Below are 27,197 nucleotides of genomic sequence, written 5' to 3'. Positions count from 1 at the left end.
ATCTGCAGAATTTAACAGACAGTGCTGCTCAGGATGTCATCCCGAAGTGCTCTCCAGTCCTCGGGAGCAGCTGTCGCTGTTCTCTCAGGAACTCACACAAGTTCTTTCTGGTTTAAAAAGAGGTAGGACATACTTTGGAGAACTATTTCTGTATGCCGGCACCTGCATATGACTACACATTTGATTGCTGATTTCCATTACTTCCATTGCGTTCTCCTTGCTTGAATACTGGCAGGACTTTTCTTCACAACCTTCTTGTTTTTCTTTCCTTGGAAACAAAAATTACAAGTGACCTGTGAATCTTCTGGGTCCTTATATCAAGAAAAAAATGGCTAGATCTGATCCTAAATCCATGATGTATAATATATTTCCAAAGTTCCTGTGTAATTGGTCAGTTAAAATAAGTGCTAATGCACAATCTGAAAGTTTTAGCATCTTCTGTCTCAATGTTTGCAAAGTTAATACTATAGCTTAGCCAAATAAAATAATCTTATGTTACAATGTGTTTTAATTTCTTTCCGCCTTTGAAGAAATGTTTATGGAATAATGAGCTGAGGTTGTCCTGATTAAATTAAACATCTTTGTACCCAGATATATTTTACAGCTAGTAGCATTTCAAAGCTGCTTTCAGTTTTTCCCTCCTTCCAATGTGAAGTATTCTTAAGATGCAATGATCTGCTGGTAGCTGAAGAGACCCATGTGGATATGCTTCTATGTCCCTGTGTCTTTCTTCCTCTTTTTTTTTTTTTAATCACGGTACTATTTCTCCTCCTTGTTGCCAGCTGCTTTACTTCTCATTTTTGTCTGCACTACTTTTCTAAAGATAGACAGAACTACAGGATCACAGAGTAGTTTGGGTTGGAAGTGTCCTATAAAGGTCATCTAGTTCCAACCCCACTTCCATGGGCAGGGACATCTTCCTTTAGACCAAGTTGTTCAAATCACCACCCAACCTGTTCTTGAATGTTTCCAAGGACGGGGCATCTACCACCGCTCTGGACAACCTGTTCCAGTGTTGCACCACCTTCACTAAAAAAAAATCATCTTTACATCCAATCTGAATAGACTCTTCTTGTCAGAAGAACCCTTTGTCTTATTGCTACTCCTGCAATGCAATACTGTGTTGTTATACAGACAAAAAAAAATGTGATGGACTTGTTGACTTGTAAACTCTGGCAATTTGGCTTCTAATATCAAAAATATGTGATCAGTAAAAGCAAAACAGAATTTTTCAAAGGTTTTGAGACCTCTTTGAAGAACCTCAAAGTAAGTTGATGGAAAGCAGGAAAAAACTATTTCCTATCATATGTTTCTTCCAATTTCCAAAACCTATATAATTATGGTCAATCCTATTTAAATTATGCTCTGGAAAAAATATTTAAATAGTAGGAGATTCCACTGCATTAGGAAAAGCTTATAGTTGCATGAGAGAGGATGCTGTGTCTAGTTGCTTAGAAATGTGGTTGAAGTCCACACTGACCTTGCCAAAAGGGTAAGAAATCTGTTCTATCCCTGCTAGGTGGTATTTGCATACATCTGGTCAGAGGCTTATTTACTGGGGAAGCTGGAGGAGTGAAGAAGTAGGGGAGTAACAGTGGCTAAGCTAAAATATTTAGAATGGTGAAAGCAGATAACCAGCCTCTCTGGCACCTCTGTGATATAAGGAAGGGCCCATTTCACACCTGTGTGACTAGAAAAATCCATGTGATTGTTCCCTGTCCTTAAAAATATTTTTTAGAAATGTGAATGGAAAATCATGTTTTTCAAATGTTTCTGTTTTTTATTTCTTCATGAAATGTTTGCACATTTCCCCACTCATTCTCTTCTAAAGGAACAGGAATTTCTGAACCCTTCCCTCCTGTTAGCATTGAGGGGGTGAAAAGCCTAGATGGTAGCATTATCTTTAGTCAGTTTACATCAAACTGATGATTGAAATAGTCTTGTTCTGGCTATATTTAAACACAGAATTGTAGAAATTATTACTTCAGGGTTTTTTTTGTTTTTTTTCAGACCTACATATTAAGTATATGTGGCAAAGCAGTAGAGAGAAGACTCTCAGTTGGACTCAAAAAAATTACACTGATTATGTGGACGATTATTATTAGATTTATTGCTAATACAATATTTAAATAAATATTGTCAATGCAGTACATAATTATAAGCAGGTCTAAAGGGCTATAATACAAGCAGGTTCGGCTAGAAATGTATAGGTGTACAGCTTTTGGCTTTGGGCACTCTGGGCAGGGAGGGAGAGAAAGGGAGAGGGTAAATGTGTGTGTGTTGAGGATGCATGTGAAGACTAGCTAATTTTTGTTGTGGCCATAGCAGAGTATAAGGAGTAAACTAATTTCAAAGACAACCCACTTACCTGAGTGCCCACAATAAGTTCCTATAGGACAGTCACATTTTCAAAGATAAATTAAAATCTTTAATTTCTTTCTGTCAGGGTTTGAGACCCTCAGTCTCAAGAGTGCAAAGCATTGTCTGACTTTACTGGGGCTTCAGATTTTCACCTTTTTACATATAAACTATGTCTGAGTGAAGGAAAATGGTTGGGGGTGGATGAGAATTGAAGCATGGGAATACTTAAATGGTCCTTGTTCTCTCCAGGCAGAGATGAGCATGCTGAGGAAAACCCATACTAGCTGTTTGTTGACTCCATGCTCTTCTACTCCCAGGCTTATGCAGCATTTGGAGACATGTGTAATTTATCCAGTACACAGGTTGTACTTATGGTACTCCAGATTCAGCCAGTGGCAGTCAGAGATTATGATGACTGATGGCATTTGATGACTATGGGATGTTTGGGTGAAATCATTTGCTCTCAATCTAAATAACTTTCTCACAGCAGGGTCTTTGGGATAGCAAGGGAATTGTGGTACTGCTCAGCCTGCTGTATGTGAGGTGTTTTGATGGGGTTTTACCTGAGGAAAACCGGTGCCATTTCTGCCACACTGGTGGAGAGAGACTCTTGGATAGATAAGGCTTTTGTTCAGTTACCTTTAAGTTCTTGGATAAAACTAATTGATTTTGGCTAATAATATACTTAAGCAGAAGCTGGGTCTTTGTGCTGGGTTGGATTGGTGCTATAAGGAGCACTAGATGATTTGTATTCCTTCTCTTCCTCCTTTTTTAAAGTGGTCAATATTTTATTTTTAGAAAGAGCACAAAGGAAGCAATGTCGAGAGGAAAAAGGAAACTGGTTCCAGTGCTGAAACCTTGGTTTGAGTTGTGAGTATAATGATGAGATGAATTGCCTTTCCTAGGTCTGTAGATTAATGATTAATTTACCAGGAAATGTGCTGTTATTATAAATGTGGGGCCTAATTTGTTGCTTGGGAGTTGCCTGGGTGGGGAAAGAAAGTGGGATCCAGCCTTTATTTTTATTCCTTTTCTTAGCCTTGGGAATGTACATGTTCAAAAAACATCTGTCTCGCTCCTTCTGCACAGTCTGCTCATCACTGCCTTTTGCAGAAGCAGACCAAACACTCTTGGCACAGGGGAGCCCAGACTGCACACTTACTGTGCCCTGTCAGGCAGTAGCTACATTTTAGAAGGAAACCGCAGTACAAAAGTGGGATCTCAGGTTCCATGCAGTGTATGCAAAGCAGTTTCATTTAAAATGTCACGTTTACCTTGGCAGAGCCACTCTTTAGTAGGGATTAAGGCTGCAGAAACCACTGAATCATACTCTCTGTTTCTATATGTGTGCCAGGTCACAAACATAAATTGTAATGTTGGCCCTCATCCGTCATCACATAACGCTCTGGCATACTTTTTCATTCCCTGAATATGAGTGGAATGAGAAGGTTACTTGGAAAGTCATCTGTCTGAGAAGCTGTCCTGTTATAATTAGAGGGTAATCTTGAATTTCATCTCTGGAAGATTATGAAGTGAAGAGGCGGGGGAGAGGGATGTATATTGTAGGTTACCAGGGCCTCTGCTAAGCCAATCTGACCATGACTCAAAGGGCCAAAGCAAAAAAAGTTGGGGGAATCAGACAATACTATTTTTTTAAACAAAAAGGTGTAAAAATGACCTCAAGCAGCCAAATCTGGATCTAAGTCTAAATTTCAAGCAATTCTAAGCTTCAGGGATATTTAGAGGTGGCCCTTTAGTTTGGCTTGCATCTGGTACCAAAGATTCACTTTTCTGTCTAAAGGCTTCTTAGACACCAGAGTGAATGAAAGGCAGCTCAAGGTGGAGCCACAGAATAAGGGAAAATAGCAGACAACTGGATGGGGGTTGTGGCTGTCAATTAATCACATAAAGTTAGCAATGATGACCTTGCAAGTTATCTGCAGTTTTCTCCTCCCTCTTCACATCTGTACTGCAAGCTAAGGGCTGTTGTCTTTAGCCCTGCTTCTGTCACATCACCTGCATGTTTTGTAGAGTCTGGTCTGGCCATATTTTTCAGAGACCTGCAACAGCCAAGTTAAACCACCCTGGTGCTGCAGTAAGGCAAGGAGGACCTTTTTTCATACACTTATGTTTCTTTCAAATATGTGGAGGACATTATCCTTTCAACAGCTTTCTGACAGACTGCTAAAAGAAACATCAGGCTTTTGTGATAAATATGTTCTCTCTCTCTCTTTCCCTAGTCAGGACATGTGTTACTATTTTTCACCGGTTGTGGTGTGGGATATTAGATGCTCTGAGAGGAAAATAAATGCTTAAGGCTTCCTTCCTCTGGCACTTCATTAATGCCAAGAATGAGGCTGGGTAGTGTTGCTTTAATTATCAGACTTTTGCTAAAAGAAGTGGTTAGAGCTACCTGATTGCAGTTTTACTCAGCAAAAGAAACACGAAAATTACTCCTAGAAATGAACATTGCCTTTAGCAAGAGAAATGCTTATATTTGGCTGTATGTGTCACGCTTCACAATTTTATTCTTGACTTCTGCTGGGGAATGACTTAGGCCTTGAAATTAGGATTGTCTTTTCTCTATGAACTACCTTAACTTCTTGATGACTTGGCATGACTAAATTTTTTTTGCCTCCTCTCTAAACCTCTGTGTTGTGTAGACTTTTGTTCTACAGATTTATTTAGATATTTTTTGTGAGATGACAAATTCAAATATTTTTTGTGGTGCTCTTAATTTTTCATTGCTTGCCCAGTTCTACCTGAACTGCTTTCCTTTTGTGTTTGCTCTCAGTCTTTGCTCATATGAGGTAATGCTGAATATCAATGTTGGTCACTGACAGGGGAGTAGTGGTCTGAGTGAATATTATGTTTCATCTCGGATAATACCCACAGAATTTCACAGGTGTCTGGTGATGTGTAGATGAGCATGACTTGACTGCATGGCAGGAATTTCTTTACCCATTGCCGTGGGGGATATTGTCAGTGTGCATACAAAGGCATTGCTTCATGTGTTGAGTATACGTCTCTCTGTAAGGTACTTCTATAGCACATTGTTCCATGAGAGAACTTTATCCTGAATCCTGGCAGTGATGCCTGGGTTGCTTCCTGAAGTATGAAGCTCTCTGTTTCCTCTTTTTTAAAACTCTTACTATCATTATTGCTGATTTTTTAATGTATGTAATTCTGGTTTGAGTTCCCATGAGCTCTTCCCCAACATTGTTCCAGCTTGTTCTGCAAGTACATATTAGGCAGCAAATTACAAAAGAACAGTTTCTAAACGGAGAGCATTTTGAACAAAAGAAGAAAACTGTAATTATTCCAATGAGGATTTGAGCAAGCCATCAGAATTAACAGTGCTGCTTTTCCAAATGTGCCACTGTTTTGATTAGCTTATGTGCTTATACAATCCCTGCCGTGGCAGTGACCGTAACTGAATGCCTGTAACCGCAGGCAGAAAGCTATTAGGGCCCATCCACAAAAAAGCAGCTATTTCAGTTTTCTTCTCATCAAAGGCCTACAGTGCCGAAGTGATGCCAGCTAAGTGTTTGTTTCCGTGAGATTTTTATCTCTTTATATCATTCAAAAGACTTTTTTTTTTTTGCAGAACAGTTTAAACTTGATCTATTAATGTTTATAAAAAGTGTGTTCTTCAACACATTCTTTGGGCAGTGTCAGAAAACAACCCTTGAAGCAGAAAAAACAACCCTAAATTTGCTGACCACTTGAGGGAGGTGGTGTGTTGTCTGGATGGTGGAATTGAAACCAGTGTTGTGACTAGCTTGCAGTAGAAATAGCAATGTTTTAAGTCTTTTGTAGGCAAAAGGGAATACTGGACTTCAGCAGTGGCTGTTTTTCCTCACAAAGCCATTCCCCTTGCAATCTATGATAATTCATTTGTGACTATCCCTGCTTTCTGAAGGGCATACTGTTTACAGAATAAAGAAAAATTAAGTCAGATCAAGTAAGTGTCTTTGTTCTCACCAGAAACAAATTGGAAAAAGCTGGCAGCAGAAAATGTGAGATTTCAATAGCTGTTCAACATACTTTTCAGAATAAGGATGTTTACTGACTGGCCTGAACTCAAGTAAAATTATGAATGCAGAAGTTCTTCATTCCCCTGAATGAGTTATGTGCAACACTTGGAGACCCGACCTTTTATCCCTTCCTCTGTCTCCCCTTCCGTCCCACGGATGTTTGGCCTGGCGGCGCTGTAGAACTGCTGAGGTAAAGACAATACAAATGTAACATGACATTTTCCTATCTGAAAGGCTTGGAGGTGAGCCTAGAGTTCTGCAGAAATTAGGAGCAGAAACATTTCAAAACTAGTGTCTGATGTGGGGTTCAGGCCTAACTCCTCAAATAAAAATGAAAAAACCCAAAGAAGCTTAGCAAAATGAGCAGCCCAGTGCCCTTCAGGGCACTGCATACAGCAGAGCAGCAGAGTATGGAGGAATGGCAGAAGCCCTGCTCGTTTTGCATGTCCTCACCAACAGTGGCTGGCACAATGTCTTCCAAAGAAAGTATTCCAACGTCTAAAGTAAAACTCATCTTAGAAAATAGAGCTAGAGTGGATTGAGAAGTGAAGACACCAAAACTGGCTAAAGCAGAGCAGCAGGTGTTGTTTTCTGAGAACAGAAGCTGCTGCATGTCTTTTCTTGTGTTTATAAGTCCTAGCTTAGTGTTTGGCCTGTCCAGAGCAGGATGACGTGGCTGATTTATATTCAGCCAGCAGTGCTTTATAATCCCAGGATCCTCCTCTGTCCTTATCCATCCAACCAGTTGTTCCCCATCGAGCTTCTGAGAAGCTGATTCCTCCTGGCCAAATGCAGAATTTTGTGTTCTTCCTTCTTGAATACCATCCTGTTTTTTTTTTCATGCAACTGTAGTTTTCAGGATCATTTTGGGCTTTTCAGCACGTCTGAAGCTCCACCCTGCCTATTGTCTGCAGATTTAATAAGGACTTACTGTTTTCCATCACCTAGACTGTTCATGAAAATACACTCACTTAAGGAGATTTCCCCCAAACCCTGGTTAACGGGGACTGGCTTAAATCTAAAACATATCCAATTGTTCTCATAAAGTTTTATGAGTGCCTACTGTAACTCAAGATATTCAGCATTTAATGTAAGCATTACAATTTGCTGAACTTTCTGAAATATACAGCACCATCTCTTCAAGAAAAAGGGTGTTGCAAACGAGGGTGAAGACCAAGTAAGTCCCTCTAACTGTACATCCTATTTTCTAATAAGGTGAACTGTCCGTTAGAGATCATCAGGCTTCCTACCTAAAATATGCTAAATTTACAAATCTGTGCTCAGTAGTTTGAGCTCTGTGGAAAGTTTCTGCCTCCTTCTGTTTATCTGCCACTATTCTAGCCTCAAAAAGAGTTTGAACCTCAAAATAAAAATAATTGCATGAGTTTTCATATGATTAAGAAGCTGAAGTTGGCTGGGAAACGAGGGCTCCGAGTGACAATTTTGACACAAATGGTTTTCAGCCTCTGTATTAATAACAATATGCTGACGAGGTGTCAGAAACAATATCCTGTAGCTAAGTAAGTTACAATAGTCTTCTTTTCCTCACCAACAAAATAGATTTTATCCTACACAGTTACATCATGTTAACTGTTAATTTTGACAAAACCTCTACTGTCCTACATTGAGCTGGAAGTATTTTAAAAAGCCACAAAGCTTCCATTTATTATCCTCTTTTGCTTTTCTCCCCTGCATCCTGTCTACTTGACTGATACTTTCTTCCATGTGAACTCTTCTACCAGGGGCTTGTAGAAATCAATTTTCCATGTTAATCCAATCTGCTATGACTGTTTTGAGTTCCTAAAATGCAATTCTGAAAGTATTGAGAAGGGCTTGTTATTTTCATATGAAGGAGACAATAGTAAGTTAGATGACTGACAATTAAAATAAACAACCAAAACAAACCAAACCAAAATGTTTGATCTTCATACAAAAAAAACCAATAAAACAGGAGCTAATATGACTTAAAATATGCACTATATATTACTTTTCCGTTTTTATCAAGAATTACGAGAAAGTTGAAAGAGATGAAATACAATTAAGTAGCTTGTAAATGACAACTGCGCATACAGTATTTCCCAATGCACTTGGTTTTTTAGGATTCAGTTCTGATTTGTCGAATACAACACTTATTAATCCTTAATTATTGTGTTTCTTTACTGATGTAATATTTCCAAGTGAACACTACTTTCATTGCTGTTGAATTTATCTCTCAGGGATTTCTTGGGATTTGGTTTAGAAAACCAAAGTGTCTAACCACACTAACTACTTCAGAAACAACTACCTTTTACCATTCCTGGTAGGTCTAATGCTTAAATAAGGCATCCCTTTAAGTTAAAAGATGTTTTTTGGTTGTGGAAGTCCTTTGGTAGATATTAATAGGGAACTGATTAAAATGTTTAGAATCCATTTTTTTAGTGACATTATTTTTTTATTGCATTAAACACAGGACAATATCAGAAGGTTGCACCTATGGAAGTTGATGGCTTTAGATGTCTTAGATCATAACTAAAAAAAACAGCAGCAAAACCACTTTAGTCAAGGAATTCTGTTGTAAATATGTCTGGGAGTGGCAATGTATTTTATTATCCCCTCTTTTGATTAGCTTGTTCCTTTCTTATTCAATTGCTGGTGATTAAAACAGAAGTTATATTCACATCTACCCAAGCTAGCAGAGGGAAAGCAGGCACAGCAAAAGACTTCTGCTATGAGCCCCAGTGTGGGGAGATTGGTTATGCCAAACGCAGGCAGGAGCACAAGCTGTTAAAATGCACTGCAGTGCACACTCAGTTTTCAGGACTGATTGATGACATTTCCATATATAGTTAGGAGTAAGGCATTGGTTTTGAAAATAGAATTAAAACTTTCCCTTTTTAGGAGCAAGCACCACTTTGGCAACACAACCATCCCCAAGTACATTAGTTCTTTTGGTCAAAACATTAACAGGGTACTTTGTTAACAAAATGTTCAGGTCATGATGAGTTCAAAGCATGAACTGTGAGGCTTTTTATGAGCTAAATGTTTCCAAATAGCACTCTAAGTTGAAAGTGCTGAAATTAAAGCTTTTCTCCTGTAAACAGGGTGTTGCTGAGCTGAATATATGTTGTTTTTTTCAATTACTCAGCATAAGGTGAGGGGTCTGCAATGACATATGTTTGTTGAGCAAAGACAGATGCCACCAGAAATATCTGGATGGTAGGAACACTTCAAGAAAAATATTATAGAAATGCATTTGCATTGCCACTTTACGTCCCTCTTTCCAACTTGGCAAAAATTGCCTGTTTTCCAAAATGAAGTTTGAGCAACAACTTACTGTCTCAATTGTAGACATGAATCTGATATTCTGACCCAGTTAGCAAAATAACTACTTTCCCCCCCCCTGTATTTGTACTTCTTGATTCAGGTCTAGATTTGCAAATGCCCATGGACATATATTCCCAGCAGGAAGGGCTATTGGTAGGTGGAAGATCATCAGCTGAGCTGAAGGTGGGTAGTACTACTGGTTACCCCATGACATTCCCATGAAACATGATTTTTAATATTGTTTTAATGTGGAAATTATTTCACATTGTTGCCAATTATTTAGTGACATATTTTGCAGTATGGAGAAGGTAGATCATAATTAAAATTTGAAGGACCATTACAGGTTAGAGAGATGGGCAAAGAAGTACTGTTTGAAATTCAGCAAAGGTAAATGCAGGGTCCTGCACCAGGAGAGGAATAACCCCAGACACCTGTACAGGCTAAAGACCAAGCTGCAGAAAAGCAGCTCTGTGGAGAAGAACCTGGGGATCCTGCTGGAAAACAAGCTGTCCATGAGCCAGCACTGTTCCCACGTGGCCAAGAAGGCCAATGCTATCCTGGCGTGCATCAAGCAGAGCATTCCCAGCAGGTCAGGGGAGGTGATTTTCCTCCTCTACTCAGCCCTGGTGGGGCACATCTGGAGTGCTGTGTGCAGTTCTGGCTTCCTCAGCACAAGAGAGACACGGAGCTCCTGGAGCAGGTCCAGTGGAGGGCTACAAAGGTGATTAAGGGACTGGAGCATCTCTCTTATGGGAAAAAGCTGAGACAGCTGGGCCTATTCAGGCTCAGGAAGAGCTGACCCCCATCAAGTGTCTCAAGGGAGGGTGTAAAGAATATGGAGCTGGGCTCTTCTTGGTGGTGCCAAGCACTAGGAAAGAGAAAATGGGCAGAAACTCATGCACATGAAGTTCCCCTTGAATATGAGGAAGAACTTCACTGTGTAGTGACTGAGCACTGGAACAAGTTGCCCATGGGTTGCCTGTGCTGTCTCCCTCACAGGAGATATTCAAGAACTGTCTGGATGTAATTCTGTGCTATGAGCTTTAGGATGACCCTGACTGAGCTGGAGCTTGGACCAGATAACCCACTGTAATTCCTTCCAACCTGACACACTCTGAGATTCTGTGAAAATTTACATAGTATCTGCAGGAGCACAACATAGTCCTTATATAACTAAATCCACTGATTACGCCTCATAAGAATGCAAAGTGGCAGCAACAGTGCAAGGTAGCATTGTGAGATCATTTTGAAAAGACATGGCTGAAAGCATCTGAATTTTGAATAGAAATAAATGCAACATCCTAAGCTCTGCAGGCTGTGCTATCATCTATTTAGATTTCCAAAATTCCATGTGAATCTGAGAAAACTTTAGCTACCCAAAAACATTCCAGGTTTTGTTTTGTTGTATGAAATGACTCAAACCATGGGTAATGCTTACCCAAATGTTCTTTTTGCACATTTTTCTACAACCTTGAATGAAGCATGACAGTGTTAATTCTAAATACTCCAGAACTGCTGCTTGCATCCTGAAATGCTATATAATTATATAATAATTTGCTTTGTACACAGGAGAAAATTGGGAGGAAAATTGTTGAAATAAATCTCATTGAACTAGAACTGAGATGTAGGTTTTGCCTGTCAGGCCATCAGGGGCTTCACAGCAGAAGTTATGAGAGAATTCAACCTCATGGTCTTAATAGACAGGATGACAGGTTTGGAGATTATGATGGGTTTTGTCAAAGATGGTGAAGATGAAGATTGCATGATATATAATTTGTGCAAGACAATGCTTTGAAGAATAAAATATGAAGTGGCAGTGCAGAGAGGAGAAGAGTTATTAAAATTACATGCACTTTATGATATAATCTAGAGAGTTCTGTACCTAGCTTTTATTCTGCATTTAATCCACTATGTTCTAAGAATATAATGTTGGTAATATAAAAATCTGTTCTTGTCACTCAAATGCAATAACACTGCAAAAATGAGCTGAAAATAAATGTTTTCCACAACTTATTTGTCATCTAAATTAAAAGTACTATATAGAATTGAAAACTACATTAAATCAAGGTAGTGTCAAATACAAATTTCAGTTTATTGCAAAAACTGTCACAGCGGTTCAAACAACATAAAATTAGATCTAGCTTTAGTAAAAGTATAATTCCACCCTGTCCTAATTCCAATATACAAAATTATGTATTTCATGGTGGGTCTCATTTAATTTGAAAAAAAGATTATGAGATGACATTCTAATTAAAAAGAAAAAAAAAGCCTAGGCAAAAGGGGGGATCTGACAAATCATTGGCAGAACCATGCACAATGGAAGTGCCACATAACATGGGAGGCTATTCTTTGAGGTCTCAATTTTTAACTACTACTTCAGTACGCTATTTTGAGAAATTTACAAAGGCAATAGGGAAGAATTGCATTTGGAATATACACCTGAATATAGACAGGGGCACATCCCTTTAGCTCAGACAGGTACAGCTCCTGTCAAAAGAGATATAGCTGTAGCTATATATTTTTATCTATCTATCTATCTATCTATCTATCTATCTATCTATCTATCTATCTATCTATCTATCTCCACACTGACACATCCAAGATACCAGTGGATGTGGTAGCTGGATATATGGGTCATGGCCAACCCACCATAGAAACACAGAGGAGAATTCCTGTATCAGTAAAATCTACAGTTGCCAGATGCAGGTGTCTCCTCTATCACTTAGTACAGAGTGTGAAATGTGAGTGATTGTCAACCTGTGGTAATATGGTGAACCAGAGAGATACAATTATATGGATACGATGGACCACTCTTTATACAGAAGGAATGTTCAACATGGTTTTGAGATCCCAGGGATTAATTTCTGGTAGTGAAAATTCTTGTAATGCAGTTTGGGGCAGCAGAATAGCTACTGAACATCATGCCAACTAGGGACAGATTGCGTAACCTGTTCTGACAAATTGGGTCCTGAAAATTGGAGTCCAATAATACAAGAACAAGTGAAGAGAAACAATGTAGTGAGATAACCTTAGCAATGACTACTGATGAAAGATGTATGAACTGGATAGACAATGTATTGGAGCAGTTGAGCAAGAAGCTCCTACTGCAATTCAAAAGGAATGTTAAAATTGTGTGTTACAGTCAAGAATACATACCTCCAAATTAACGGATCTTAAAAACCTTTTTAAGAGATTTTTAAGTACAGGTCTAAACTAATGAATTTACCATGCTTATCCCATGACCTATTATCCCAGTTGTCTCAAAGCAGTTCAGGAAGAAACAGATGGAGTCTTTTCCTTCTCACACACCGGCCACAGAACACACATTCATCGTGTTTACGGAGTATCACTATATCATTTTCACAGTAATTTGTGTAGGAAAATGTATTTTCACTGTAAAGGAGAGATTTGCAAAACCTGTGACTTTTCTTGAGGGCTGATAGACCAAGACTAGAAATGCAATCAAATTACTTTAGTTAATAACGATATTTGATAGTTGGTTTCCCAAGAGCTGAAAAGACTTGAGAAGAAGAAAACTCGATATGAAGAAACCAAAGTGCCCAGAACAGAGCAGACTTGCATAACTTCACATACCAAGTCTGTGACAGGCTGAGGAACAGAAATACAACCTTCTTGGATGCTGTGGCTCTTGTTCTACACAATCAGTAATGGAGAAACTGGGCAAAAAACAATTAAATCAAATTATTTCTTCTTTATTTCTCTAATGAGAGCCATCAATGAAGAGACCCAATGCTCTGCAGGCCCATGCCAGCTCTCTGCCAGCCTTTGCAAAGGCAAAGTATTTTCTCTTCAAAATCTTTTCTTGCAAAGCACAGATTGTAGCTGTCAACATCTCCATCTATGGCATATCGAATATGAACTTTCAGCACATAAGGAATTCATTATGCACCACAGGCTTTGGTTTTTCACTCCCTCCACCCTTGCCTTCCTCAGAGGTAGCTGAAGCTCAGACTAAATCTGTCACTGGCAGGATCACCTGGACCGGAAAAGCAGAGGCAGGATTTCAACACACTCACTCCCTTGTTCACCACCCCTGCGTGCCTGCTCCCCACCATTGGGACAGGGCTTCACCACCCATAGCAGTGACTCAGCTCCCTCCTCCAGCTCCACCAACGTCATGGCCAGTAAGGGTCAAGAGGAAATAAAACAAAGAGGAGACACCTTCCTCTGACAAAAGGGCCTCTCACAATGTAGGGATCCTCTTTCAGAGCAGATGAAAAAAAAAAAAACAAGAGGAGCTTCCTTATCAGTCAGCTCAGCCTGGAGGGATGGAGAATGAAAGCAACATTGTGAAGGCAATGAAACAACATTGTGAGGCAGGAGGTAGAGCTCATAGAGGACATTTCTAGCACAGCTTGCACTCTCTTCTCATGGTGACATTGCTAGGAGGTGCCCTGAAGTACCAGATGATAGATGGTGTCTGTCTGACCGCAGCTTTGTTTGGCAGCAGCAGTGGGCAGAGGTGTGAACAGCTCTCAGGAGACAGGTGCAGCTTGTCCCTCATTGCCTCATCAAGCTGTATGTCTGATTTCCAGGTCATCCTGTCTGTGGAGCTTGGTCTCCCCAGTTCTCATCTTAGAAACAGACAACTTATTTCTGCTCCTTTTCCCCATTCCCTGTGCATTTGGGTTTCTGTCAGAATTGAAGCAAGTCTTCCTAGCAGAAATATCCAAACCTGTCTCCAAGCAGCGGACTGGAAGGCTGCATTCCTCTATCTGCTGGGATTTTCCTTTTCTTTCCATGAGCTAACAGCTAAATCCCACAGCAAGGCATGAATAAACAAAAACTAGGAAGGATTAGGATGTACTATTTAGCGAATCATGACTAACACAGCCCTGTCTTGCTTCCTCTGAAAGCATGCCACAAAAGTTCAACAAATATTATTGTGAAATGAACCACAAAGTCTTTACACACTTTATAAATGGCATCTTCACCCATTTTCTCTGGCAAAAACCAAATGGATTTAGTTTCTAGTTGATGGGAAAATCTCTAAATTTAAAACACTTGATAATTGACAGAAGACTGGAGTTTTTCAATTCTTTTCCTCCCTCCTACACCCTTCCTGTATGGCAAATATAATTTAGCAGAAGATTCCAAAAGTCAGAGGGTTTTAATCAAGATGAGAGGCTACTTGCTTTGCCTTTTGCTAAGAAAAAACTCAGCAATAACGCCTTCTGTGAAGTGAAATGTTTCAAAATATCAGGACACACACCTCTTGTGCACATAATTGCTGTAGATGTCAGGGGAAATGGAGCATATATAAAGAGGTGTTCTTTGGTGCACAAGAACACAAAAAGGAGAAATGCTTTCTTGTAATGTGGCCTGTGGTGTTATGATTGCTGGTATATGAGTGCCTATATGTGTATGATGTTCTTCTTAGACACAGACATGTGTATAGTTTTGAGACACTGGCCATAAGCAGGTTTGTTCTAAAAAATAATTACCTTAGTCACTAGCCTTAGGATAGATTAAAAGAACCATTTCCAAAAGAGTTCAGATAAAATGCTGGAAGATGAGGACAGGCTGCAGTTCTAAAATTGCTTATTGCAGTATTGCTTGTAAATATTTTTCATAGTGCCTTTAAAAAACCCAAATCCCCTAGGCAATACAGATTGATCCTTATCCACGTACATAAATCTAAATAAAGACAGAAGGAAAGAAAGAGCAATCATACCTGGTATTGCTGCAAATCTAATTCCTTTTAGTAATGTGATTGTTATTATTGCATTCCTTCCTCTGGAAGCTAGGGATAATTTTGAGCTCCATGAAAATAAATCACAGGTTTTTAGCATTTTAGAAACTATGTCTGTGAGCATCATGGTCTTTCAATATTGGGGAAAAGACCTAGGAATTTTGGGTTTGCTCAGATATTGCCTACACTGCAGATGAGTATTTTTCTTTCACACATGGGATCAATTCCTTTGTGCTAACAAGGATCCACCCACTCCCATTCCTTGTTCCCTGGCTTAGTATGTACCTCAAATCCTCATATGTGGTTCCTTGTGCCTGCAAGAACCAGATTTTTGCAGAAGATAACCCTGAAGGATGGGGAGGGAAATGTGAGAAACTAGTGCTAAAAGTGGTGTAGAATACAACTTCTGGTTAAACCACTCATTCTTACTGGAGCTTTAACTCTTCCGAATGTCAGAGCCTTACTCCAGACTTTTGTTTCCTCTGGGTTTGTAGGAGAGTTGTTGCCCTTCCTTTCCACAAAAGGTACACAGTAACTACCTTCAAGCTCCATTTAACAGTAGCCCTTTTGCTACACTAAGAAAAATTATTCCCTGTTCACAGCTCAAGAGAACCAGGGGACATTTTTTTGTTCTGATGACTCTGTTTTAAGTGAAAACACAATAAAAGACTGAAACAGATGGCAATTTATTTGCCTCTAAAGTTTGCATGTGTGTTCCATGACATTTTTATAAGACTTTAAAGATTCCTCTTTTTCTGTCATCAGTAATCTGAAATTGCTTTCTCCAATAAAATGAATCTGCTTGACTCCCAATGATGTTTCAGTCTCAGAAGATAGCTGTCCTTTCTTCACAGTTTCACTGTGCCAACAGAGCTTCTGTCTCTTATGTTAAAACTGCTGCACTCTTTGATATTCCAGGGCTAGACCTACCTGCACGTAGCACTCAGCATGGATTTATACAGTGGCTTAATGAAGCCTTCACCTTCCCCTCTATTTCTTGTACCTGGAACACAGAGTAGAGACTGCTGGAAAGCTCTTTGCATACTCACTTGTTTAAAGAAATATTTAATATTTGAGCTTGACTTTCACCAAGAAGAGCAGTTGTGAGTCTTCCTTACTGAACCAAATCTTTCCATGAGGCTACTAAGTCTAGATTTTATTACAGTTTCCATAGTTTCCTCTACATAGAAGTGAGACTTACTGATCTATACTTCCCCAAATCATTCCTGATGGCTTAAAAATGGTATCACATTTGTTGCTTTCTGTTTCTTTGAGAAAGAGATTGATTTTAAGTGACAGATTACACATAACATTTTCACATTGGCATGTGTGCTCTTTCAGAAAACCTGTGTGAACACCATCTGGTCCTTCTGATTTCTTTCTTCTCATTTTATAAATTTTATTCAAAAATCTCTTCTGACACTGCAATTTAAAACAATCCATTAGATTCAGCCCTCTATAAAGAAAAGATGTGGGGGAAACCTCTCTTAGTAAGTAAAGATTTTATTAAGTTTTTCTTTAATGATCTTATCTTTCTGGAAAACTTCTTTTACAGATGAATCTGTTGACTCTACAGACTCTTTGCCATGCTTCTTGCTTTTGTTGCATTTGAAACCTTGTTAAGTTTTTATTTCATTCCTTCCTCTATTTCATAAGAATTCCTCATGTTTTGAAAGCTCCCATGAAACTTTAGAACTTACGTTAAGTATGCAGCAAAACATTACATTTATGACAAGAAAAGCTAAAAAAAAGACATGACAAAAAAAATACGTGCATGCCTTCTCTTCAAACCTAACTCAGTAGATTTTTAAAAACAGTGTTAGTAACATACGAGGAGTAATAACTCTGATAAACTGCTAAAAATATTGATTCTTCACAAATAAAAAATAGTATTATTTGTTCTCCTCTTGGCTAACAAAGCCAAGGGATTACAGATATCACTGTGTGTTATGCTCCATAAACGAAAATGTTCCTTTCCATATGCACTGCACATTACATTAGTTTTGCAATTCATATATGAGCTTTCTAGTTTGGCATTAGATCACATATACACTCAGACACACAGGCAGAAAGCTCGAATATAAATACACAGCTTTGCCCCTTTCCAAATGCAACTGCTGAAGGCTCTTCCAGCATCCATTGCAGCCAGTTCCAAAAGTAAGTGTTCTAGTTCATGGAGCTCAATTTGTCATCAAGGAAAATACTGGAGACTGTCATGGATGAGTGCTGTTTTGGGAAGCTAATCTCACTTGGACAGGGGAGAAATCGAATATTAGCTTTTTGGTGAGAGGGAAGAAAGAAAACATACAGTTTATGTTGTTCCACTGCAAGATCTTCCCCATTAAATCTGCTTTATCACGGATGTACCTCTAGACCAAAAAGATGAAGTGCCAGGAACTCTATTTGGAGGCCACATGCAGGCTCACAGAAGGAGCTGGATCACAGCAACTATATACACAGACAGAGATTTATGAACCCTCGCCTCTGGTTTTATTGATTTAGCAGGTTTAGAGCAACTCTGACAATGTTACTGGCTGGAGTTCACATTTCCATCTTGCTTTGCAGCCTATAACCAGATCTAGACTTTACAGACAAAGGGATACCAGACAGAAGATTAAATTATAAACATCAATTTAAATATCAATCACTCATTGTAGAATGAGTTGCTCCCAAAGGACTTAGGGATCAACTACAAAAGCAGATAAAAGCACAGATATGGGGCTGCCTATTTACTTCCTTCAGATCATGAAGCTAAAAACAGCACCATACCTTACACCTCTGTGCCCTGCTGCAGCACTGTGGCTCCACTCACAACAAGTGTTAGTGTTACTTAGACACATTTTCTGCTATACCCACTATGGACATTCGAATTTGGTCCTTTTTATCTGCACAACTACATTGCACACATAATACACACACACATACACAAAAATCCCTGTCTACTCGAATTTTTCAGTTATGGCTATACTGAAAAATAGTCCCTGGATTTAATAAGATTCAATGTGTAAATTTTAGAATCTAAATATTATATCAGTCCTACCTCTAGGTATCTCACTACAAAGTGAGCTTTCCTATCATATAAGGTTATTATCAGTTTTTGGCATAGAACTGGCTGTTCTTCTGGTAATATCAAAGACTGATACAGGTAGATCCACAAAGATGTCTCAGCTATAGTGTGTGCGTATATAATTTCAGTTTTCCAAAAGCAGAAATGACATGTGTGAGATGCCTACATCCCACCAATCCCACTCCCTCTGCCCCTGCCATCATTCTCCATTTCCTTCTTTTGCTCCAAATGATATAAATGAAACAATCCCTTCCTGGTTCAACACGAACCTTTTTCTACCCTGGCCTTTCATATCTTATCCATCTAATCCCTCTCTGAGACAGATGTTGGAACAGAGCATTCCTTCATGAACTTTCCCTAGACAGAATGCAGAACTGCAAAGAAAATCACAAGGTAAAGCAAAATTTTTCATATTATATTTCATCTCTGGAAAAACTTATTTTTGCATGACAATGATCCAGCATTACTTTTGCATTCTGAGACAAATCAATTTGTGAAAAAAAAAAAGTTATGATTTTTGTTTGTAGAAGTTAAAGTGTTAGGAAGGAAGTTGAAAACAAACACAAAAGAAGCCAGCTAATATTCAACCAGTTATCCATCATAAGCTCTAAACATTTCCAGTAGTCTCCTTGTTGAAGGTAAAGTGAGTCCTGAAAAGATATCCTCTGTTTTCCCCAAGATTTTAATTTACCTATGCTCAACAAAAGAAAATGGATTTGAACTCTGCTTACCAAGATGGTCCAGGTCTGTTTCAAAAGTCCTTTCTTTCTAATATTTATATTTATATTTCCAGTATTTATATATATTACCACTATTTGTGTTACTTAGAGATTGTATAAATAATGATTTAAGGTTTTCTCCTGGATCATTGATAAAAACTGTTTACATTATAGGGCCATGAACTGATTTCTGTGGCCAGGGACAGCTCTTGCTATTTCACTGCAGCAAATGAAATAAATTTTGCTGTGCATTTCTCCATGTTGATTGGAATTCAGACCTGGGGAAATTAGTTTGTTTTACCTATGCTGTAATACAGTAATGAAGATGCAAATCAATTAAAAGGTCACTTTTATATTTAGAGTTGATCTAAGAAGAGCAATATTTTCAAAATTTTAAACAATAATGAAAATGTAATGCACTATAGGAAGAAAGGGCTAGGACAAGGCAGTCTAGTAGTCACTCCAAGAACTTAAACTCACATCTGAAACTCAGAAGCCTCATTTCTACATTTATTTTAATGTGTAATAAACATGCTTCATTCTCCAAAACAAAATCACTTGACTGGGGTCTTGGAGAAGAATGAATTTGCTTAAAAAAACAAAACTCCTGCATTAACTTTGTTAACTAAATGTATTTGTCCTGAAAATTTTTAACAGTTATTTCAGGGCAATGTACTCTGAAAAGATGAAGCCCACAGACATTTACATTGTGAAAGGGGTATGAACATATAAATGCTGATCAATTATACAATATTTCCTTTTTTCCTTTCTGTTATCTTATGTAGCTGTGTGGTGTGACCCGGTAATACACCAACTTTCTGAGATAGCTGAATCCTCAACTCCTTTTCATTCCTTCCAGCTTTGAAATTTCACCTGAAGTCTATTATCCAGTAATTAGTGCATTTAACTTGACCTGTATGCTTCCTATGCTGTAGTGCCTCAATCAAAAAGTTCCATGGTACTAAATCAAATATCTCACCATAGAAATTATTTTAACCCTATACATTTTATCAAAAAAGTCTTTTGAGATAGGCTCATGGGAAAATGCTGTTCTAGAATTCCTTGGTCAGGTCTTCATTTTTCTTAGGACGAGTGTAGCTTGCCAGGCCTGCAGAGACCTCGTCACCTTGTTTACCCTTTTGAGTAAGCCCATCAGATGGCACTGTTGTACATAAGCTTGTAAATGCTCTCTCAGCCCATCTGAGTAAAATTTTAGCCCTGTAAGAGAAGGGTTTTGTTGATTCTTTTCTCTCTCAGATCTATGCACCTAATGGGAACAATGCAGTCACTGCTATTTCTGTTGGACTGTCAGCCACAAAAAGTTTTTCACCAGATAGAGCTATCTGACCTTGAGAATTGGGCATAGGCATCTGAACAGTGGTCCTTGAAAGGAAAGAAATTCTTGGGGTGGTATGCAGGTGTACTATAAACCTAGCTGCATTAAGACAGGATTGTTATACCATTGAAAACACTGGCAAGGTTGCAAAGCTATTTTGAGAAGGAAAGTAATTCTCCCTTTCCTGACTTCATCCACTCTTACATGCCATGTCAATGGATCGCTGCCATACAGGTGGGCCAGTCTGCTCTTTCCAACCTCTGGGGATACAGCCTCCCTGGAACAAGGAGGGGGTCAGAGTCTTCATTCAAGAAAAACATGGAATATTATCTGTACGAATCATGGGAAGAAATAGCAAGATACAGCTCAGGAAAAGGTCTGATTTCCTCTATGTGCTTTCAGCCTTTCTCTTGCCTGCCTTAAACCAACTGGCATCATACATACGTTCATTTTGTATGTGTTCTTTATGCTTGTTTTGTTATTAGGGAAGAGGCATTAAAAGTTGATTAAAAAGTGATGTGTTAGCCACTGAATAGCACATGTAGAGCTGTATCTTTGCCTATGCTGTTCAGAAATTTTATTATGTTAGAATCCAGCAGCAAGTTAGTAAACTACCAATATGACCAGAGCAGTCTTCCTACCTGCTAGCAACATCTCCTTCTTAGGCTGCCTGTTCTTAGTTTCTTCACCTCATGAAAGCAACCAGGCTTGAAATATAACTAACAAAGATTCCAAATGTCCCACAAATTGAGTTCCTTTCCTAACATAGTATCACATTGTTATGATTATAATAGAACACTCTCTGTGGCAGATATTTAGCATCTCAAGAAAAATCCTAACCATGCAAGATGCTAAAATAAAACTGAGGAAATGATGTATGTGTATGCACGTGCACCATGAGTATATAGATCATCTTTTGCCTGAATGCTGTATTTTAAAATCTCCATTATTTATTAATCCAATCAGAAGGTCAGTGATTTATTTCTCTTCCTCATTTATTCCCAGTAAAAATGCTGAGCTAGTTGGAGAAAGCACAAAAAATAATCTATAAAGAAATTATTTATCCAGCCACAGGAGAACTCAATACTCTTTAAGTGAAGTCCTCAACTAGTTTTGATGAAGAATGACAGAGAAAGTAAAGTTGAAAATACTGGATCAGTTCTTCAGCAAGCAGAGTAAGTGTAATTATATGAACATAAACTAGGAAAGAACTGATTTGCAGAATATATGACATACATAAAAATAGGCTTAATTGAGTGCAGTGGGTCAGACAGCAATATTACCATGGGTTTAGATAAAACAGCAGTCAGGCTCCTCCTAGTTTAACTTGCTTTAGTCTGACTTCAACCATCACCTTCATCCATTTGTTTCAAATGAATCAATTCTGGTTTACACCATTGTGGCAGGAGGAACAGGTTCCTTGCTGTGGCCAATCACTTCAGCAGTGAATTCAGTGATGGATCACAGAGTTATTCTTAAGCAAGAAAACATTTATAAACCATTTGTGGCCCATTTGTTTTGTCTGTAGTCTTGAATTTAAATTAATTCCATGCTCTTTTGTGAAACTCCTTGACCAGGAAGAGAAGTCTGAACTTTAAAATGATCCCATAACTACCCATTTCTGCATGGGAATTGCATTACTTGTAACTGGAGGAAAATGACTTGCTGTATCTAATTCACATTTTTTCACTCTTGAGTTTAATAAGGATTTTTCCATGTTACTACTTTCACAGGCCAACATGAATTATTTTCTTTCATGATGCCTTCTTTGAAACAGAACCAGGTTCTCAGAAGTCCCCTTGGAAATGTGAATGTAACCTGCGACATGCTTTATGGGGAAGGAGGAATGCCAGGGTGACTGATGGAGGGTTTGTGTCTTAATGTAAAGGAACAGGCTTCCCGCAAAAGTGAACAGAGGAATGGGCTTTCTTTTACCGTATGTGGTCTGTTAAGAAAGGTTGGTTACAGTCTCACAGTAAACCTGCATCACCCTCTTCCCACCAGCCCTCGAGAGCCCCCGGATCTCAAAGCTGTGAATGCAGTCACCACACATGAGTTAATGCTTCAGCAGTGCTGCAGGCTGCAAGGACACGAGTGCTGCATGGGGCAGGCACAAAGCAGCCGCCTCGCAGGGCTCAGCTGAGCCCATGGTGCCCTGCCCCCAGTACCAGCCATTTTAAACTGACTGTGACCTGGAGATACGAGGTGCTCATTACAGGCCTTAGTAGCCTAATATCATCAGTAGATTGAACCAAGCTGGTCTGGTCTTTGCCAGCACAAACATTAATAAAAGGGACTGTGTCAATAAAACTTCCCAAGATGAACCCATAGAATGAGGCACTTATGCACTATTATAAACAGTTTGCCCTTTGGTGGTTGTCCCTTATCAGGCCCAGTCAAAGCCTTGATAAGTCTTGCCTCTTTAGGAATCATTAATTTTCTTGGAAATTTAAACAGCTGTCACTTGTGATACTCTTCAGGTGTACATGTGGGAAAGATTAGCTAGTGTTTATAATCCAATCTGTTCATTAAGTGCCTGCCCATGTGGAACCTCCTTCACAAGCCAAGAGTCCGGCCTGCTAAGCTCCCACAGATAATTGGATGTGGCCATGAATTATGCGAATGAGCTGTCGACAACAGGGAGCATGAGGCCTTACTGGTATCAGCTGGTCTCAGGACAACATTTAATGATTCCCTGCAAACAAGATCTGGCCTCTCTGGGCCCATGTATTAGTCCCCATTAATGAAGAGAGCCAGGCTGATGGCTCAGGCTTTCTGCTTGGGCTGCTGTCCTTCCGGCTTGCTCCTGCTCCCCGAGATGGCATCTTTCCACAGCACGGTGAAAGGCCTCCTCCTGGAACCAGGGCCATGTGGGGTCACCAACCGGCCTTAGTGGCCCCAGCTGGCCTCACTCAGGATGTTCACCCACATTTCCTCTGTCCAGGGACTCTGTATGGTCATGAATAGGCGCTCTGTCCTGAGCTAGGTGTAACTGTCTCCAGCCCTGCCCCCACAAGGCCTTAGTCCTACTGGAGTCCCTCAGCCACATGTTGCAGTTTCTCTCCAACTCTGCCTGCAGCTCCTTCCTTTTCTCCTGACTGGAGCCCCTGGGTGGACCCTGGCCCTGGTTCATTCCTTATGTTAGGTCTTGTGCTACAGACCCTGTGGTATAGTGCCCTGTTAGTGAGAGTATGACCTGTGCTGGAGTTGCCCTTGGCTGTTGATTTGTCCAACTCCATGATACAATCCTGTTCTTGCTGCTCTCTGGTTGTAATCCCATGATAAGACACAAGCTTCAGGCTTTGTCTGTGCTGCTTCATTGCAAGCATTCTCTCTTACTTGGGAGACAAGAGATGAGCATCCCCTGGGTCACACTCCAGTACTGAAAATGCTTCTGAAGCTGCTGGTTCTATGGCCATGGTCACAGTCAAGGGGATGTGTGCCATCGGGTACCAGTGTTTTGTAAAACACTGCCATAACTCAAGGAGTCAGGGACTTGCACAACCATGTCCTTAAGAACACAAGTACTTTTAAACACCTACTTATTTCCATTCTTGCTCGTTGTGCAATTCCACTTGGGCGGCCAGATCAGACATCATCACAATAGCTGGCATATGACCATCTAGCATGAGATCAGTGTTTCAAATGGCATGCGGTTTTGCTAAAGACATGGGGAGCAGCTGGCAAAATACAGCCTCTCCCACTGAAGCTACTGAGAGTGGAAGCTGCTAAATGCTTTGCAGAGGATGCAAGTAATTTTCTCAATTTACTCCTTCTTCATTATTCTAAAAAGACAAATTTCATTTTCTCATTCTCTACCCCTCACCCTTTCTTCAAGTTCCTAGCAGACAGCTTGAATACAATTCTCCTCATTTTCCTTCTCTTTTGCTGCTTATCTTTAAACCATTGCCATCATAATGAAAAGAGAGACTGTATCTCATTTCAGGGTCCACCCAAGCCTGGTTTAGGCAGCCTGCAAGAACTGCTGGGCCTTCAGCCAAGGTTTCTCATCTAGGTCAGGGTGGGAGGTTTGGGTTTTCAGTGAGAGTTTTTGAAGGGATGGGTGGAGGTGCATGTCAATACTTCTAAAAGTCATGCTCTGGCTTTGAAGTATTTTCTGGAAATAAACAGATCCTGCATATACCACACATTGATTGTGGAATTTGTGCTACTGTCTGACCTTCTTGACTGATTTATCTTTGATGTTCAGATGGGCTCCCTTCTTATAGCAAAAGTCTGCTCTGACCCATCACATAGACCAGCACCATAAGTCTGCAAACTCTAATGGCATGCCAGGTATCAGAGTAGCTCAGAAATGCTCATTTGGAATGAATTATTTTATTATTTTCTGTGATGTTCATATATTGAGTTATATAACTTTGTCACTGAAACATGAAACAGTGGACTCTGGGGTTTATCTCTGAAGAGCAGCCTAAGCTCTCTATATCATTACACTTACTGATTAAATTCAAACAATGGTAAGGTATTTATGTTTTAGATCAAGGACAGGATTTGACTCAAGAACAAATGAGTGAATAAGGCAGACTGCATATTGGACAACATTAAGAGCAGCATGGCTAGTTAATCACAGAAAGTTAGAATCAAATTTTACTTGATGCTTGGGAGGCCATACCTGAGATACAGATCTCATTTAAGCCCCAGTTCAAGGAGGAGAAACTGGAGAGAGACTAGAGAGACTACCAAACCGGTTTGGAGCCCAGAACACATCACCTCTGAGGAGAGATGGAGAGAGCTTGACTTGTTCCTTCCTGACAAAGAAAAAACCTAAAGGGTGATTCCTAACATTAGAAATACAGTTACAAATATGTCAGAACCAAACTTTTATCTTTTGTGGCAAAGATAAAAAAGATCAGTGGGCACAAAATGTGGCTTGAGAGGACATTAAGAAAAAACTTTTTGACTAGGAGGGTAGACTAGAGGAACAAAGTAGTATGTTGAGAGCCAGATACTTCCTATTAATGCCCAATGAAAGGACAAGAGGCAACAGGAGCAAACTGGATTACAGGAAACTCTACTTTAGCACATTAACTATGTGCAGAGACATCAAACCTAGCTCAGTTTGAGTTTGGAACAGTCTTTGAGTTTGTGTGTTGCCATACATCACTAAGCTGGGTTGGCACTACTTGAATGACTTTGAACATACCCTCAAAGTACAATGTGATAATTTGGATCAGCTGTATTTTGACATTGTCTGGCTAGGATTAGTTCTGTAATAATCTCAAGACATTAAAATACACCTTTATTTAAATCTTCCTACTGATATTGAAACAGTTGCCTTAAAAATCAGGTTCTGTTGGTATCACATCTGATTTTCCCTCCCTACATGTATCAGATTATGTTCAGTTTTTAAGAACACATTTTATGAAGGAAGTAATTTTTCATAAGAGGATATAAAATGTAATCTACATTGTTGCTATTCTGGAACTCTTACCTGATTCTTCTCCCAGGGGTACCAGTTCTGTCACAGTGGTACCACAAAAAGCTTCTGCTGAATTTTCCTGTAGTTTCTTAAACATGAAGAGAAATTTCTTAAAAGAAATAAGATATGTAGTTTTACCTAATCTTCAGTAATTCTTTTTTTTTCCTAGCTTATTTCAATTTTAGGCTGCCCAGTTCCCTTTAAAATGTACTACTTTAACATTGCACTATGCACCTGCTGAATTTCTGAAGCTGCAGACTTGGGAAATTGTTCCTAGTGGGAAGACCTTCTGAGCCTGCAGCTATATAGTTATACTGCACGTATAACATAAAACACAAATCTCTCTCTATATATTGATGGCAATACATTGATATTGTACTACTTATTGGAAGGTACCTCGTTAAAAAAATTAAATGATTGTGCAGGGTAGCTAGGAACTAGTGCAAGCATGGCCATTGTATTTGCACAGAACAATTAATGCCAAATGTGAACGACTAGGAGGCCGAGCACAACCATTCCTTTTGACTGCATGCAAACAGGTGGCCAGCTTTCTCTCTGCCACTAAAAAAACAGTATCTTTCAGGAAAAGCAGCTTATATCAAATTACCTTAAAAAATCCCAGTTGCCTCCCAAGACTAGCCACTTTGCCCTAGACAGAAAGCTTGCCTTAAACCCTGTTTACTTTAACAATAGTAAACAATTTATAAGAACAAATTGGCTGAAAGAGGACCTAAATCTTTTCATACACTGATGGTATCAGTGCATTTGCACTCAGTGGTGTTGCAGTTACTAACTGTTACTGGCTGCTCTGGGAAGTCTCTGTCCCAGCTGGAACTCAGAGCTACGTAAGGGTCTCCTTTTGGTCTTTATTGAAGACTGGTAACTAACCTTGTGAATTGAAGGAGAGGAAAGACACTACCTGACCACTTTTTTTTTTGTTTCTTTCTCAACAGTGATTAGTAACTACACATTTAAGGCTTAAGTAAATCCTAATATAATGTCAGTGACTCAGCTGCATTACACTGACGGCTAGATGATCTTCTACCTCACCTGTAGAGTCAGACTCCTCCAGGCTACATTAATCTTGTGTTCTTTTATGCTCTTTTCCAGAGCATCTAGAGGAAAAGCTGCTGCCAGCACTGGCCATGTTTTTGTGAGTAGCTGGCCATGCTGTGCTACGTGCTGACCTCAGCACACTTACATGTGCTGGAAACAGGCTGT

The sequence above is a fragment of the Sturnus vulgaris genome, chromosome 3 (assembly GCF_052056855.1).
Source record: "Sturnus vulgaris isolate bStuVul1 chromosome 3, bStuVul1.hap1, whole genome shotgun sequence".
Taxonomy (NCBI): Eukaryota; Metazoa; Chordata; class Aves; order Passeriformes; family Sturnidae; genus Sturnus; species Sturnus vulgaris.
Note: the sequence above shows the minus strand (reverse complement) of the source record.